We start from the raw sequence: 14,211 nt of genomic DNA on the forward strand, positions 1-14,211 counted from the left end.
TAACAAGGAAGGGCTTTATAGGGTTATCCCATGATGGGTGTTATGTCAAGTCCCAGGAGCCACCCACCAGTGTATATGTGGACAGAAGATCTTGGTGTTGGCCTGCTGGTTTTGTGACTGGATCCAATAATCAGTGAGTTGCTTCCCAGGAGTGTTTGAGAATGTGAGCTTTGTGACCTCCATTGAAGAGATAAAAATGCACATTATTAAAAATGGTCTCATTGCTCATTGTATAAAGTGCTCCTGTGGAACTAGGATACATGGATTTAAAAGCACTGATGGTAACCTTCTAGATCGCTGCAGTAGTGGACTAAAATTGTTTAGAAGAGACTTTTGAACATGAGTGTGTTCTGTGGTTACTCAAAACAATAAGGAAAGGTCATTATTATGTTTGCCCACACAATGAGGCACTTCCAGCGTTTGTCTGCATTTAAAAGTCATTTGAGCTTGTTGTGTTTCATTGCTATATTCTAGAGAGTGTTCTTAAACAAGTGGGAGATTGTCTTGTTGATTTTTTTTAACTACCCTCTGTTCTGAACTTCTGTGAGCAGGAGAACAAGGCATAACTGAGAAACCCTGAAGAGTGGCTAATCCTCGACAGGTTCTGTGATTTTGCTAGGATTCCTCTCCACTGCGCTTTTCCAGGAATTCTAGATTCTTCTGAAAGGTTTCCATTTCCCCTTTGACTCTGTCGGTAGGTATGTTCCGCTACTGAGCTTTGGTATCTCAAACAGAGTGTTTTTACAATTCTGAGGTGCATAAATTCTTGGTCATTTAGTTTAGCATTCCAACTTTTCTTCCTTATGCTTCCATCCATTAATCCTTTATTTCTAAAATGTTTTAGGTGTTTTATTGTGAACTAATATCCTTACATAGCCAAGTCACACACAGCTAACTCATATCCCTCAAAAAGGTAATTAAACATTAGTTAGTTAAATCGCAGATTATAAAAGATGTAAATATTATGAGAAAAACATGTACACACTATGTTTTTAAATGGATTATATAAATGTATTTCTAGGTTTTAGTACTTTAAAACAATAAAATATGGAGATAAAGGATAAATATCAAGACAAAATAGAGATTAAAAATATAAAATATGCGTCTAGTTATGCTCTTCAAGTAAGTTTTCATCTTCTTCACATCTGGATTTTATGAGTTACTAAATGTATTGATATTATTATGATTATATTCTACTTAGCTCTGTATTTTCAACAAATGTCAACACTAATCTCTATCATCTTTAAAACTGTGATAGGTAGGTTTATTGTGTCAACCTGGTCAATGAACATGTGGCATAAATTGAAGGGTAGAGAGATAAATGGCTCCGTGAGCCTCGCCTTTCTTGTCTCTTGTTCTTCTCTGCCTCAACTTGTGAGCTACTTTGCCTGTGAGACACCCAACTATGGACTGTTGCTGTAGTTTGAGGTTCCTTCAAGACCTGCTTTGCCACACTATTGGTGTATACATGGCTTGAGCTGGGGACTGTCTGACCCTGTCATCTGGCTGGCTGTTGATGACCTGCCCAGGTGTTTGCTGCCTGTGGCCAGATTGCCTGAATTTCTCTACAAAAGTCTCAGCTGTTTGCTTCCATGACTTGCATCCAGTGACCCTCAAGACTTGAAGGCCTGCCAGTGGATTAGCTGTCTCATGGAAGTGAGTTGCACTGAGCCATTTGTACTGCTCTATAGACTCATTAGCTGTTTATATTTTATGTTGTATACATCTATCTACATAATTATATATAAAATCATGTGTCCTGGTTTTGTTTCTCTAGACAACCCTGTCTAACATAAAACCCAAATTCCATATTCATTCACTCACAGAGATTGACATCCTTCAATAGAAATCATTTTGAATGTTTTGTAGACTTCCAGAACAACAAAAATAATGTCTAGAATGATCCTTAGAAGTGAGACTAGGGAGGCTTGGTCTCATCTATTTGAGCATGTTTAGACCATCGTCTGAAGGATATTTGTCTTTGTAAATTAGAGAGTCATTCAAAAAGAGGCAGATCCTCAATGAGATGGATTTTCATATTGCCAGCAACAATGGACAAGGTTGTAGATTCAAACTCACCAGCCGTTCCCGGAGAGAAAGGTGAGACCATCTGCTCCCGTAGACATAATGGCTTCAGATGCTCCACAGAGGGTCACTGTGAGAATCCCCTTGGTAGCAATGGGTTTGACTTTAGGTAGCTGTAGAGTCACAATCAAGGAGCCCTGGTGACAGAGTTGTTATGCATTGTGCTGCTAACAGTGAAGTCAGCAGTTCAAAACAACCAGCCACTGTTGAGGGAAAGTTAGGGCTATGTGTTCCTGCAAAGAACTCCAGTCTGAGGGACATAGAGTGGCCATAAGTCATAAGTGACTCAATGGCAGGGTTTTTTCACCTTTGTTATTGGTGTTGTTGTTATATATTTACATCTAGAAGGTGTTTTTTGGAGAGAGAAATGCCAATAGTATCAATTCCGTGTCATGAGAATTTCTTCTTCAGTTAATAAATAAAAATTAAGCACAGTTGAATGGCAAATTGATAGGACAAGTATAGACTAACACCTATACCTACCTGTGTATTATCTGCATAACTTGAGAATTGTAATTATTAGTAAGTTTCAAATTAGAAAATCCATCATAAGAATATGTTTAAATCGGCCCCCTCCCCTCTCTGTCTTCTCTGCACTAGGAGCAGCTCGCCTGCTACTGCCCCTCACCCCCTAAAAATGTACGCCTGCGCCAAATTCGTCTCCACCCCTTCCCTGGTCAGGAGCACCTCCCAGCTGCTTAGCCGACCACTGTCTGTTTTGGTGCAGAAAAGGCCTGAGACACTGACAGACGAGCGCTTCAGCAGCTGGACAGCCCCACGTCCCCTGACCTCACGCATCCCTAGTCGCAGCTTCCAAACCAGCGCCGTCTCCAGGGACATTGACACAGCCGCCAAGTTCATTGGGGCCGTGGCTGCCACAGTTGGAGTGGCCAGCTCTGGAGCTGGCATTGGGACTGTGTTTGGGAGCCTCATCATTGGTTATGCCAGGAACCCTTCTCTGAAGCAGCAGCTCTTCTCCTACGCCATCCTGGGCTTCGGCCTCTCGGAGGCCATGGGGCTTTTCTGCCTGATGGTGGCCTTCCTCATCCTCTTCACCATGTGAAGGAGCCTGCTTCACCTCCCAGAGTTCTCTGTCCCGCGCCTCGTCTGCCCTATATGTCTGCTTTCCCTGCACCTCCCCAGGCAGCCCGGGGAAAGAAATTGGCTCAGGGTTTGACAGAGGGAAGACAAATAAATACTGTATTAATAAAAAATAAAAAAAAAGAATATGTTTAAATCAGGATCCATCAGGATATCACCTTTTTCCTATAATGGAGTTGGAGCAGAGTATCACTTGTGCTATAGATTTAGCACAGCATTTTCTCACTGACCAGCGCACCTTCTTGAGTGTTCTGCCTGATGGAATTCTTACTCATATTTCAAAGACAACACAAACATAAATCCTTTGGGAAACATTCCATATTCCTCAAAATGGTTCCATTTGTGCCCCTTTCCGCTGGATCAAGATGATATTAATGTGTCTCTATAATCACTCCTGAAAGCTTTGCCTGGGGTGTGAGATTGTGTTTCTCCTGAAATAATGTAAACTCGCTTATTCGGATTTTCAATTGTGTTCATGCTGTATATCACTCAAAAGCCCTGATGGTGGTTACTGGTTGGGCTGAAAACTGCAAGATCAGCAGTTTGAAACTACCGGGGCCTTTAAGGCAGAAAGGCAAGGTTTCTACTCCAGTCAAGAGTTGCTGTCTCAGAAACTCACAAGGGCAGGCCTACCCCGCCCTATTAAGTTGCTCTGAATCAGGATTAACTTGATTGGCATGGAATATGGATTTTTGATGACCCTGTTTTTGTACATCATTCAGGTGAAAATTGTAACAATCCAGTGGTTAACTGTCTTGTGCCAGAAAGCAATTGCTTAGTTTCTGTTACTGAAGATGTAGAATAGAGCTAGTTTTAAGCTCATGTGAAATCAGAGCCTCAAAATATTTCATGAAGATATAGATCCCCCTGTGCCCCTCCATCTCATTTTATCTTCTTTTTCTCTGGATTGATTTTTTATGAGACAAAATCGCCCATCACAATGATAAGAGGGCTTCAGTCTTTCATCTGCACAGATGCAAGAATAGCAGGTTTAGAGCGACTTATTTTCAGGGGCCGCGTGGTGCTCTGAGATTCTCCCTGAAATAGCACGTGAACTAGAGCCTTTCTCTTTAAGCCAGGATTACAGGGAAGTGAGGACAATGTACTAAGTACTTTTCACAATCTTTGGAGCCCAGAGATGGAAGGCAGGCACTTTTTATGGGAGCCCTGAGATTCCTCTGATGGCTTGCTTTGAATCAAGGACTCCCAGAAGCCTTGCTGAGCCTGCCTCAGTCTGTATAATAGTTTAGGCCAGATGCCTTAACCTCCCTGCTTGGTTGTTGTTGGTTTTGTTCCCCTCCTTTCAAAGGGACATATTTTCCTCAAAGGCTGACAGCTCATGATTTCATGGGCCCTCTCCATTTTTCCCACATGTAGTGTCCTTCATTAAACCAATGCACAGTTACTTCTATCTGTGCATTTTCTTTACAGCAGACTTGTATGAAGCCAATCATGTACTACTCACATATTTTCCAACCTTAAGTACTATGTTGTTAGTGATTCAAATTCTACAAAGCAAAGGTTAAAAAATATAGCTTTTATTTTTCACGGAATTTCAGTTCCTAGAAAGAGACAAACAAAACAGTGAATCAATATTAAAAAAGAAAGTGTAAGTGATAAAAAGTAAAGCTAATCCTAAAGAGTAAGAATGAAGAATGCTATATATACGAAGGTAAGACACAAAACAGATACACCCAGGAGAAATGTCCCTGGTTATTAGTACCTTCTAAGGATGAACTAATGGTTCCTTTAAGCCAGAGGGTGAAGCATCACATATTACCCTGTACTGTATTTTTAAGACGATAAAAAATGCATCCGGAGAACTTGTCAAAATTGAGTTCTGACTGTGGTCTGGGAATGGAGTCTAAGAACCATATTGTCTTTGGTTTCATTTTCATCCTTAAATAAGTCCATTGCTATGTATTCTGGTCTGATTTGTAACAACCTTGTGTATGGCAGATATCAATGTGCTCCATTAAATCTTCAATAGTTATTTTTTCAAAAGTAGATGGACAAGCCTTTCTTCAAAGATACATCTGGTGAACTAGAATTTTCAATCTTTTGGTTATGAGAAAGTTAACCATTTGCATGACACAACTTTACTGAGGTAGAATTTGCAAACCACAAAATTCACACTTTCAAAATGTAAAATGCAGTTCGCACATTGTGCAAACATCATCATTACCTAAGATTACAATCCTTTTGGAATAGTAAAATACTAAGAGTCTAGCTTAGGATTTTGGTTGACACAAGGACAAATTGTTCAACTAAACCCAACCAGAGACAGGCAGAACTGGCATTCTGCTTTCAAAAGGTCATGACCTTCAAAACTATATGAAGCCCGGTTCCTCACTGATCCACGCGGGGTTGCTTTGTCTCACAGTCCACCCAAAGCAATGAACAAGAGCATCGAGGATCTGACCAGCTCCCCGGTCACTGGCACTACCAGTCTGAGTGGCAGTCCACGTGAAGTCTACACCAAGATTTCACAATTGTCTGGCTGTAAGTCTTGGTTGGTCTTCAGTCCTCTCTGATATACATTCATACTAGTGTTTCCCAAAGTGAGCAAGACAGTCTCTTTGGGGGGGCCTGGAACGATCCAGAGGAGCTGCAAAAGCAGACAACTACACTGCGTCCTGGAATATGGCCCATTGTGCAAACATTTTTAATTGGCAAGGGCATCTGAGTAAGTTATTTGTTGGTTTTGTTTTTTCCTGAAAAGGGGTTATGAGGGCAAATAAGTTTGGGAACCTGTAATTTACTTAGAGGCTTCACTAATTAGCAAATAGGAGATGTATGAGTCGGAACAGACAATGAAGAAAGACCTGGCTCCCTACTTCAGAGGAAGAAGCCACTGAAAACCTTATGCATAGTTTTGAAGCATTGTCATATAGGGACAATCAGAACACTGGAAACAGAACATTGTGGAAGACAGTGCATGAAGACAGTGCCCTCAGGTCCAAAGCCACATGAAATGTAGCTGAAGAGGAGCTGATATCTTGGGGGGGGGGGGAGTCAACCACGGTGACATGAGCCGGGTAAATCCTATGGTCATGGAGGCCCTGGGATTTTCATTTGGCAATGGGGCAGGGCTCAAGGGAAGGAGAAACAGCTGTACAATCGTCTAATGGTCAGAAATTGTAATGTGCTAAATATAAATTTAGAACAATTGGAAGTAGTCAAAAATGAAATAGAAACATAAAGATTCATATCCTAGGCATTAGTGAGCTGAAATGGATTTCTCTCAGCCATTCTGAATCATAAAAATCATATGATTTACTATGTTGGAAATAACACAATCAAGAGGAACAGCATGACATTTACTGTCAGAAATGATCATGCTAAATTCATCATGAAGTACAATGTTGTCTGTAAAGGGATTTTATTGATCTGCCTACAAGGAAATCTAATCAATATGGATATTATACAAATTTATGCACCAACCACAAAAGTGGGTAATGAAATAATGGGAAAAAAATCTACCAATGATTTCTGTCAGAAACTGATCAAACATGAAATCAAGATGTATTGATAATTATTGGTGATTGGAAAGCAAATGTTAGAAACAAAGGAGAAGGAACATTAGTTGGAAAATATGAACTTGGTGATAGAAATTAAACTGGAAGTAACATAATAGAATTTTGAAAAATGAAAAATTCTTGTCCATAGCAAATACCTTTTTCAGCAACATAGCAACAATATACAGGGCGTTCCCCTAAAGGAATACCCAGAAATGAAAAATGATTACATCTGTAGGAAGACAGGATGGAGAAGCTTAATATCAGCAGCTGTCACTAGGCCAGGGGTCCATTGTGGACGACACCAGCAATTGCTCATATGTAGCTGCCATAGAAAGCTGAGGAAAATGAAACAACTCTACAAGAGCTAAAATATGACCTTAAGTTTATCCCACCTAAATTTCTAGAAACTCTCAAGAAAAGATTTCACACATTGAACTTCAATAACAGAAGACCTGGTGAGCTTTCGGAGGACATCAAGAATGAACATCATTGGTGATGAAAGCAAAAGATCCTAAAAAAGACAGGAAAGAAAGAAAAAATCAAAGTAGATGTTGGAAGAAACCCTGAAGTCAAAGAGCTGAGCAGAAAATTTCAAAGGGTAGCTGGAGAAGATAAAGCCAAATATTATAATGAATGTGTAAACACCTAGAATTGGAAAACCAACAGGGGAGAACATATGCAGCATATTTGAAACTAAAAGAACTCAAGAAAATATTCAAGCATCCAATTGTGATCTGAAAAGATAAAATGAGCAAAATATTGAATGATGTAGGAATTGAATGATGTAGGAAACAGCAAGAGAAGATAGAAATAATGAGAGAAAGAATACACAGTCATTGTACTGAAAAGAACTAGTCGACAATCCACCATTTCAGGATACAGCATATGAGCTAGAACAAATGGTGTCGAAGGAAGAATTTCAAACTGCACTGAAAGCACTAGCTAAAAACAAGGCTCTAGGAATTGACCGAATACCCATTGAAATGTTTCAGCAAACTGAAAAGGCACTGGCAGCACTCGCTCATGGATGCCAGGAGATTTGGAAGACAGCTACTTGACTAACTGAATGGAAGAGATCCTTATTTTTGCCCATTCCAAAGAAAGGTGACCCCACAGAATATGCCATCTATAGATGAATATCATTACTATCACACGTGCAAGTAAAATTTTGCCTAAGGTCATGCAACAATGGTTGTAGCAGCACATTGATGGGGACCTGTATGCTGTCAGGCTGGATTCAGATAAGGACATGGGACAAGGGGTGTCAGATGGATCTGGGCACAAAGCAGAGAATACAAGAACGATATTTACTTGTCTTTCATTGACTATGTCAAGGCATTTGATGGTGCGGACCATAATAAACTGTGGATAACTTCTGGAAGAATGGGAATTCCAGAGTATTTCATTATAATTTATATATGAATCAAAAGGCAGTTGTGTGAACAGCACAAGTGCACAGTGCATGGTTTAAAATCAGGAAAGTGTGCATTAAAGTTATATCTTGTTACCATAATTGTTCAATCTGTATCATGAACAAATCATCAAAGAAGCTGGATTGTATGAAGAAGAATGTGGCACTGGGATTGGAGGAAGACTTATTAAAAACATGAGATAATAAATTGAAGCACTTGCTGACAAAAACCAAGGATTGTAACCTTCAGTATGGATTACAACCAAATGTAAAGAAGACCAGATACCTTACAACTGAACCAAAAGGTAACATTTTCATAAATGGGGAAAAGCTTAAAAATGATTTTGTCTAGCTTGGATCTATAACTGATACTCATGGTATCAACAGTAAAGATATGAAAAGATTCATTGCATTAGGTAAATCTGCTGTCAAAAAGTTCTTTAGAGTATTGAAGGGCAAAGATATTTCTTTGAGGACTAAGGTGCACTTGCCCCAAGCCATGGTCTTCTCCTTTGCTTTGTATGCATGTGAAAGTTGGACATTGCTTTCATCCAGATAGTTCATCCAGCCTGTCCTATTCAGACAGACCTGTGGAGTCACTAACATGCACGAAAACTAGACAGAGGAAAACAAAGCAACAGTATACAACCAGACAACAAAACAACCAAAACAAACCACTGAAAAAGAACAGAACAAAACAGTTCACAAGAGAAAAGCTTGTAGTTAGTTCAGGGATCGTTTGCTGGCCCTTAGGAGCGTTTTCCAGTCCAGTCTGTTGGGGCACCACGCCCTGGCCCCAAAGTCCACTTTCAGCATTCCCTGGGGACCTTGCCACTCCATTCCCTTGCTGTTCCGCTGCCCATCCCCCAGTGATTTGCCTCGGTGTGGTGGGATCAGGTCAGGTGCAATTCCCACACTGTGTCTCCGGTGCTGTCCCCTGTATCGCCCTTAGTCACTGAGGGGCATCATGTCTCATAGTAGGGCCAGCCATGTTGTTCTCTCTGTGGACTGGCTGCTCTACTCAGGAACATCATCATCACGGCCTGGTGGGCCAGGCTGCGCTCCACTCTCTCCTCCTGCCCCTTCATCTGCTCCCGTGTGCTCTGATCAAATATGTCCATCTCCCATAGCTGCAGTGTCAATGTTGTCCTTTGGAACAAATTCTTTTCGGGGGAGGGGCAGGAATCCACTTAATTTATGGTGCTGGGGCCAGCCTCCCAGACCTCTCCACCGGTTCCCTCCTCCGAAAAACAACGGGACCGACAGTTCCGGGGGGACTTGGGGTGGGGGGATAGGGGGGGTAAGGACGTGGTGTTAACAAACCCAGGGACAAGGGAAAAACATGGGACCCCAAATGGTAGAGAAGGGGGAGTGGCAGGCCTGGTGGGAAATGATCAAGGGTAAGGTTGCTTAGAGAAGAGATATACTCTAGCCCAGGTGGCGATGAAGCATGGTAGTAGGGCAGGAGGAAAGTCAAGGGAGATGGAGGAAAGAGCTAGGAGTCAAAGGGCATTCATGGAGGTCTAGACAAAGACATGTACATGCAAATATATATAGGAGGATGGGGAAATAGATCTATGTGTCTATATTTATAGGTCAAGTATTAAGGTGGCGGAAGGACCTTGGGCCTCTACTCAAACACTCCCTCAATGCATGAATACCTTCTTTTATTAAATTGGAACTCTATGATGCTCACTCTCCCAACACAACGGCTGGAGCCAAAGTGGGTGAACAAGTCAATGTGGTGAAGAAAGCTGATGGTGCCTGGCTATCAAAAGAGATAGTGACTGGGGTCTTAAAGGCTTGAAGAGAAACAAGCGGCCATCTAGCTCAGAAGCAAATAAGCCCACATGGAAGAAGCACACCGGCCAGTGCGATCACGAGGTGCCCAAGGGACCAGGTATAAGGCATCATGCAAAAAAAAAAAAGATATAAGTGTGTGTATGTATGTGTATATATGTGTATATGTATATATGTATGTGTATATATGTATATATATATCATATTAAATGAAGGGGGAAGTGCAGAGTGGAGACCCAAGGCCCAAGTGTCGGCCAATGGAGATCCCCTCACAGAGGGGTTTAGGAGAGGAGATGGGTTAATTAGGGTGTGAGGTAGTATCGATGAAGAACACAGCTTTCCCCCAGATCCTGGATGCTTCCTCCCCCCAACTACCATGATCCGAATTCTACCTTGCAGGGTTGGATAGGACAGAGGCTGTACACTGGTACATATGAGGGTTGGAGGTACAGGGAATCCAGGGTGGATGATACCTTCAGGACCAAGGGTGTGAGGGACGATGCTGGGAGAGTGGAGGGTGAGTGGGTTGGAAAGGGGGAACTGATTACAAGGATCCACATGTGACCTCTTCCCTGGGAGAGGGACAGCAGAGAAGGGGGGAAGGGAGACTCCGGATAGGGCAAGATATGACAAAATAACGATGTATAAATTACCAAGGGCATATGAGGGAGGGGGGAATGGGGAGGGAGGGGGGGGGGAAGAGGACCTGATGCAAGGGGCTTAATTGGAGAGCAAATGCTTTGAGAATGATTGGGGCAGGGAATGTATGGATGTGCTTTATACAATTGATGTATGTATATGTATGGATTGTGGTAAGAGTTGTTTGAGTCCCTAATAAAATGTAAAAGAAGAAAAGAGAAAAAAATGATTAGGGCAGGGACTGTACAGATGTGCTTTATACACTTGATGTATGTATATGTATGAACTGTGAAAAGAATTGTATCAGCCCCAATAAATTGTTAAAATAAAAAAATTTAAAAAAAAGAGTTGAATGAGCCCCTAATAAAATGTTAAAAAAAAAAAAAGAACGTTGGACATTGTGTAATGAAGCCCAAAAATGAATGGATGCATTTGAATTGTGGCACTGGAGAAGAATATTGAAAATACCATGGACTGCTAAATGGACAAACTCATCTCTGTTGGAAGAAGGAAGACCAGAGTGCTCCCTATGAAAGCAAGGATAGCAAGACTTCATCTTACATACTTTTGATATATAGTCAGGAGAGATCAGTCCCTGCAGGAGTGCATTATGCTTGATAAAGTAGAGGGACCGCAAAGGAGGGAGGGTCCTCACTGAAATGGATTGACACAGTGGCTGCATCCGTTGTCTCAGGCCTAGCAATATTTGTGACAATAATACATGGTCATTTACTATCTCGTTCCATTGTTCCTAGGCTCTCTGTGGTAGGAGCTGAATGGATGGCTTGTCATTGGTTTGGGTTTGGGTTATCAGAGGTTATGTGGAAAGTTCAGGGAAATTTGATGAAAACAAGTAATATGCTCTGTAGTTTGAAGATATGCAACTCATTTCTTGGGCTTGACTATAAATGCCTGGAAAATAAATATATACAGAAAGATTTTTATGTGAAATAGTATGTTCCCGTCAGTCTTAATAGTCCCATTTACGTTGCATACATATTGTATCATTGGAAGAATGGGATAAAGACACATGAAGGCAAGCCTTGGAATGTTCACATTCCATATAAAGAATTTAGATTTTGGTATAAAGGCATGAGGACCATCAGTACTGTTGAGCTATAGCAGTCTGATTAATAGGAATGATCATAGATGGCTTGTTTGGCCCTTACAGAGAAGATAATTAGGGGGGGACCTTACACATTGAGTGTAACTGTGAACAGACAAATTAGAAGAATTTTCCAGCAATCCAGGCAACATTTTTTAAGGAACAGGCAGTTCATTTGCTACTTTGTTAAAAGATAAGGAAAAAATAATTGCTATATAAAACTGATAAATATTTTAAAAGGATTCAAATGAGAGACGTGAGGGAATAGAAGGTTCAAAAGAAACCTGGGATCCTAACTCAAGTGACCTGAGACGAAACGGACACTACCAGAGGTGGAGGAAAACAAAAAGCACAAGACGCTGGTTTATGGGCGTCATTCTCAGTGCAGGGAAGATAGGCCAACATTTGAAGTGCAAACAATAGAAAAAAATCTGTGAAGACACTTCAAATAAAAAAATTAATGAGCTAGGAGAGAGTTCTTGGGCAGAGTAGTCAAATCAGCTGGGAAAGAAAGAGTTCAAAAAGGAGTGGTATTTTAAATTTAGTCTATTTAAAAAAATTAATTTGGGATGTGGTATCTAGGAGGTAATTGTAGACAGCAATAAGCTTAATTTCAGGGTATGTCTGGTAAAATTGGGGGTTTCACCTGTGGCAGTTAATTTAACGTAGCCTTATTCTTCTCTATGATAAACTAGAAGACAATAAGGTATGTATTTCTATGAACAGTTGTAATACATGCTTCATAATCAGAAGAGAATGTATCACAACATGTACAAAAGTACATACCTTTTCCTGCTAGGTGGCTTGGCTTTAAATAAAAATTGCAAAATTTCGATAAACAAAATGAGAATTAAGGACATCTGTTTTGTTTTCTGTGTCAATGTGGGGTCACATTTCACTGCTGTTGTTGAGTGCCAGAGGATCATTTTGAATATGCAACAAAACACTGCCTGTTCCAGAACCATCTTCCCCAAACTTGCCATAGCTGAGCTCACTGCTGCAGCTGCTCCGTCAGTTCATCTTGTGATGGTCACCCTCATTTTGTTGACCCCAACTAAACATGATATTCCCCAGAAACACGATTGTGTGCCTGGAGTCCGTGAGACAAAGTGTCCCCTCCTCATTTTCAAAGACATTCTAGCTGTTCTCCAAAGACAGGTGTTTTACTTCTTCAGGCACCAATCCCATGCTTCAATTCTTGTTCATGATTTAGCTTTCACTACCTATGAGATCATTGAAAATACCGCCATGTGTGTCCAGGCATACCACACAGTGACATTAAACAAATTACCTTTTATAGAGGTCATTTGCAAAAGAGGTTTGCTCGAGGCCGTAAGTTTCTTTTGTTCTTTCTTTCTTTTTGATTGTACAGTAATTAACGTAGCATGCAAGCCAACGGGTCAGTCCTGTGAGACGGGCTGTGCCATGTGTCAATCTAAATAACATCATCCACTCAACCATTTAGAAATTTTGCTTATGCAGGTGTTACTTTTGAAAATTGTTGTTGTTGTTATGGTTGGGATGTAAGCATTACTGAAGACTGGAGTCTTTAATTTTCATCACAAGTGCTTCATGTACTCCTCCCTTTCTGCAAGCAAAGTAGTCTATATGTATGTCTCTGACTGTTAATGAATCTTCTTCTGCTGAGAATGCTTTCTGCTTTAGATAGCCCAGCTCGTGGGGTCATGTGTTCAATACACAGATTGAATAAGTATGCTGAAATTGATTGTAAAAGGATGCAGCCTTGATGAACATCCTGTGTGATTTTAAACCACTACTATTCTTTTGCTTGAACGACTATTTATTAGTCAGTATCCAGGGTTCCCATGAGCAAGCTGAAGTGTTCTGCAATTTCCATTCTTCTCAATGTTATTCCTAATTCCTGCAGGTAATAAACAAAATTTATTATGCATTGAATCCACTACTAAATTATCTGAAGACCTGTTCTGATCTTTGTTATGTCCAATACACTGCTTGGGGAAATGGACTAAATGCTGCTAAAATAGCCTTGCTTTTCTGCTAGTCGGAAGGAAACTTTGGACAAGTGTATGATGCTATTTCCTTCAGGAGTGTCACTCTTTCTTCGGTGTGTGTGTTTCTGATGGATGTGCGGCGGGAAATAAATCTACTTTAGAAGACTTTAGCGTGGAAATCAGGTCCCCCTGATTCTTGAGTGTGGCTTAGTGAGACGCCAGACGTACTGCTTGCTCCTGCAGAGAGGACTTGCACCTGTGCTTCTCTCCTGAAAAACGAGGAGAGGGAGCCAGCCCCTTCTCAATGCGAGAGCGTTAATCTCAGCTACCTCTCTTTCTAGAACACTCCAGTAGTTAATTGTGCATGCATCCCACTAATGCTAAATGTAAGGAGAATTGCTAAGGAGATGCAGTTAATCTACATGCTCAAGTTTCTCATGATAGAAGACGTGGTTTCTAATGTCCTATAGAAAATTATATTATCACTAATTGCCAAGGACTGCCAGAAGTCAGAATCTAGGTGTCAGTTGACAGTGTAAAACAGGGGTCCGCAAACTTTTTAAACAAGGGCCAGAG

General features: G+C 41.0%; 1 pseudogene; it reads left to right on the forward strand.

Moving 5' to 3' along the window:
- The first annotated feature begins 2,659 nt into the window (after window positions 1-2,659).
- Window positions 2,660-3,312, forward strand: LOC142448806 (ATP synthase F(0) complex subunit C2, mitochondrial pseudogene; annotated as a pseudogene).
- The last annotated feature ends 10,899 nt before the right edge of the window (window positions 3,313-14,211 follow it).

The sequence above is a fragment of the Tenrec ecaudatus genome, chromosome 5 (genome assembly GCF_050624435.1).
Source record: "Tenrec ecaudatus isolate mTenEca1 chromosome 5, mTenEca1.hap1, whole genome shotgun sequence".
Classification (NCBI taxonomy): Eukaryota; Metazoa; Chordata; class Mammalia; order Afrosoricida; family Tenrecidae; genus Tenrec; species Tenrec ecaudatus.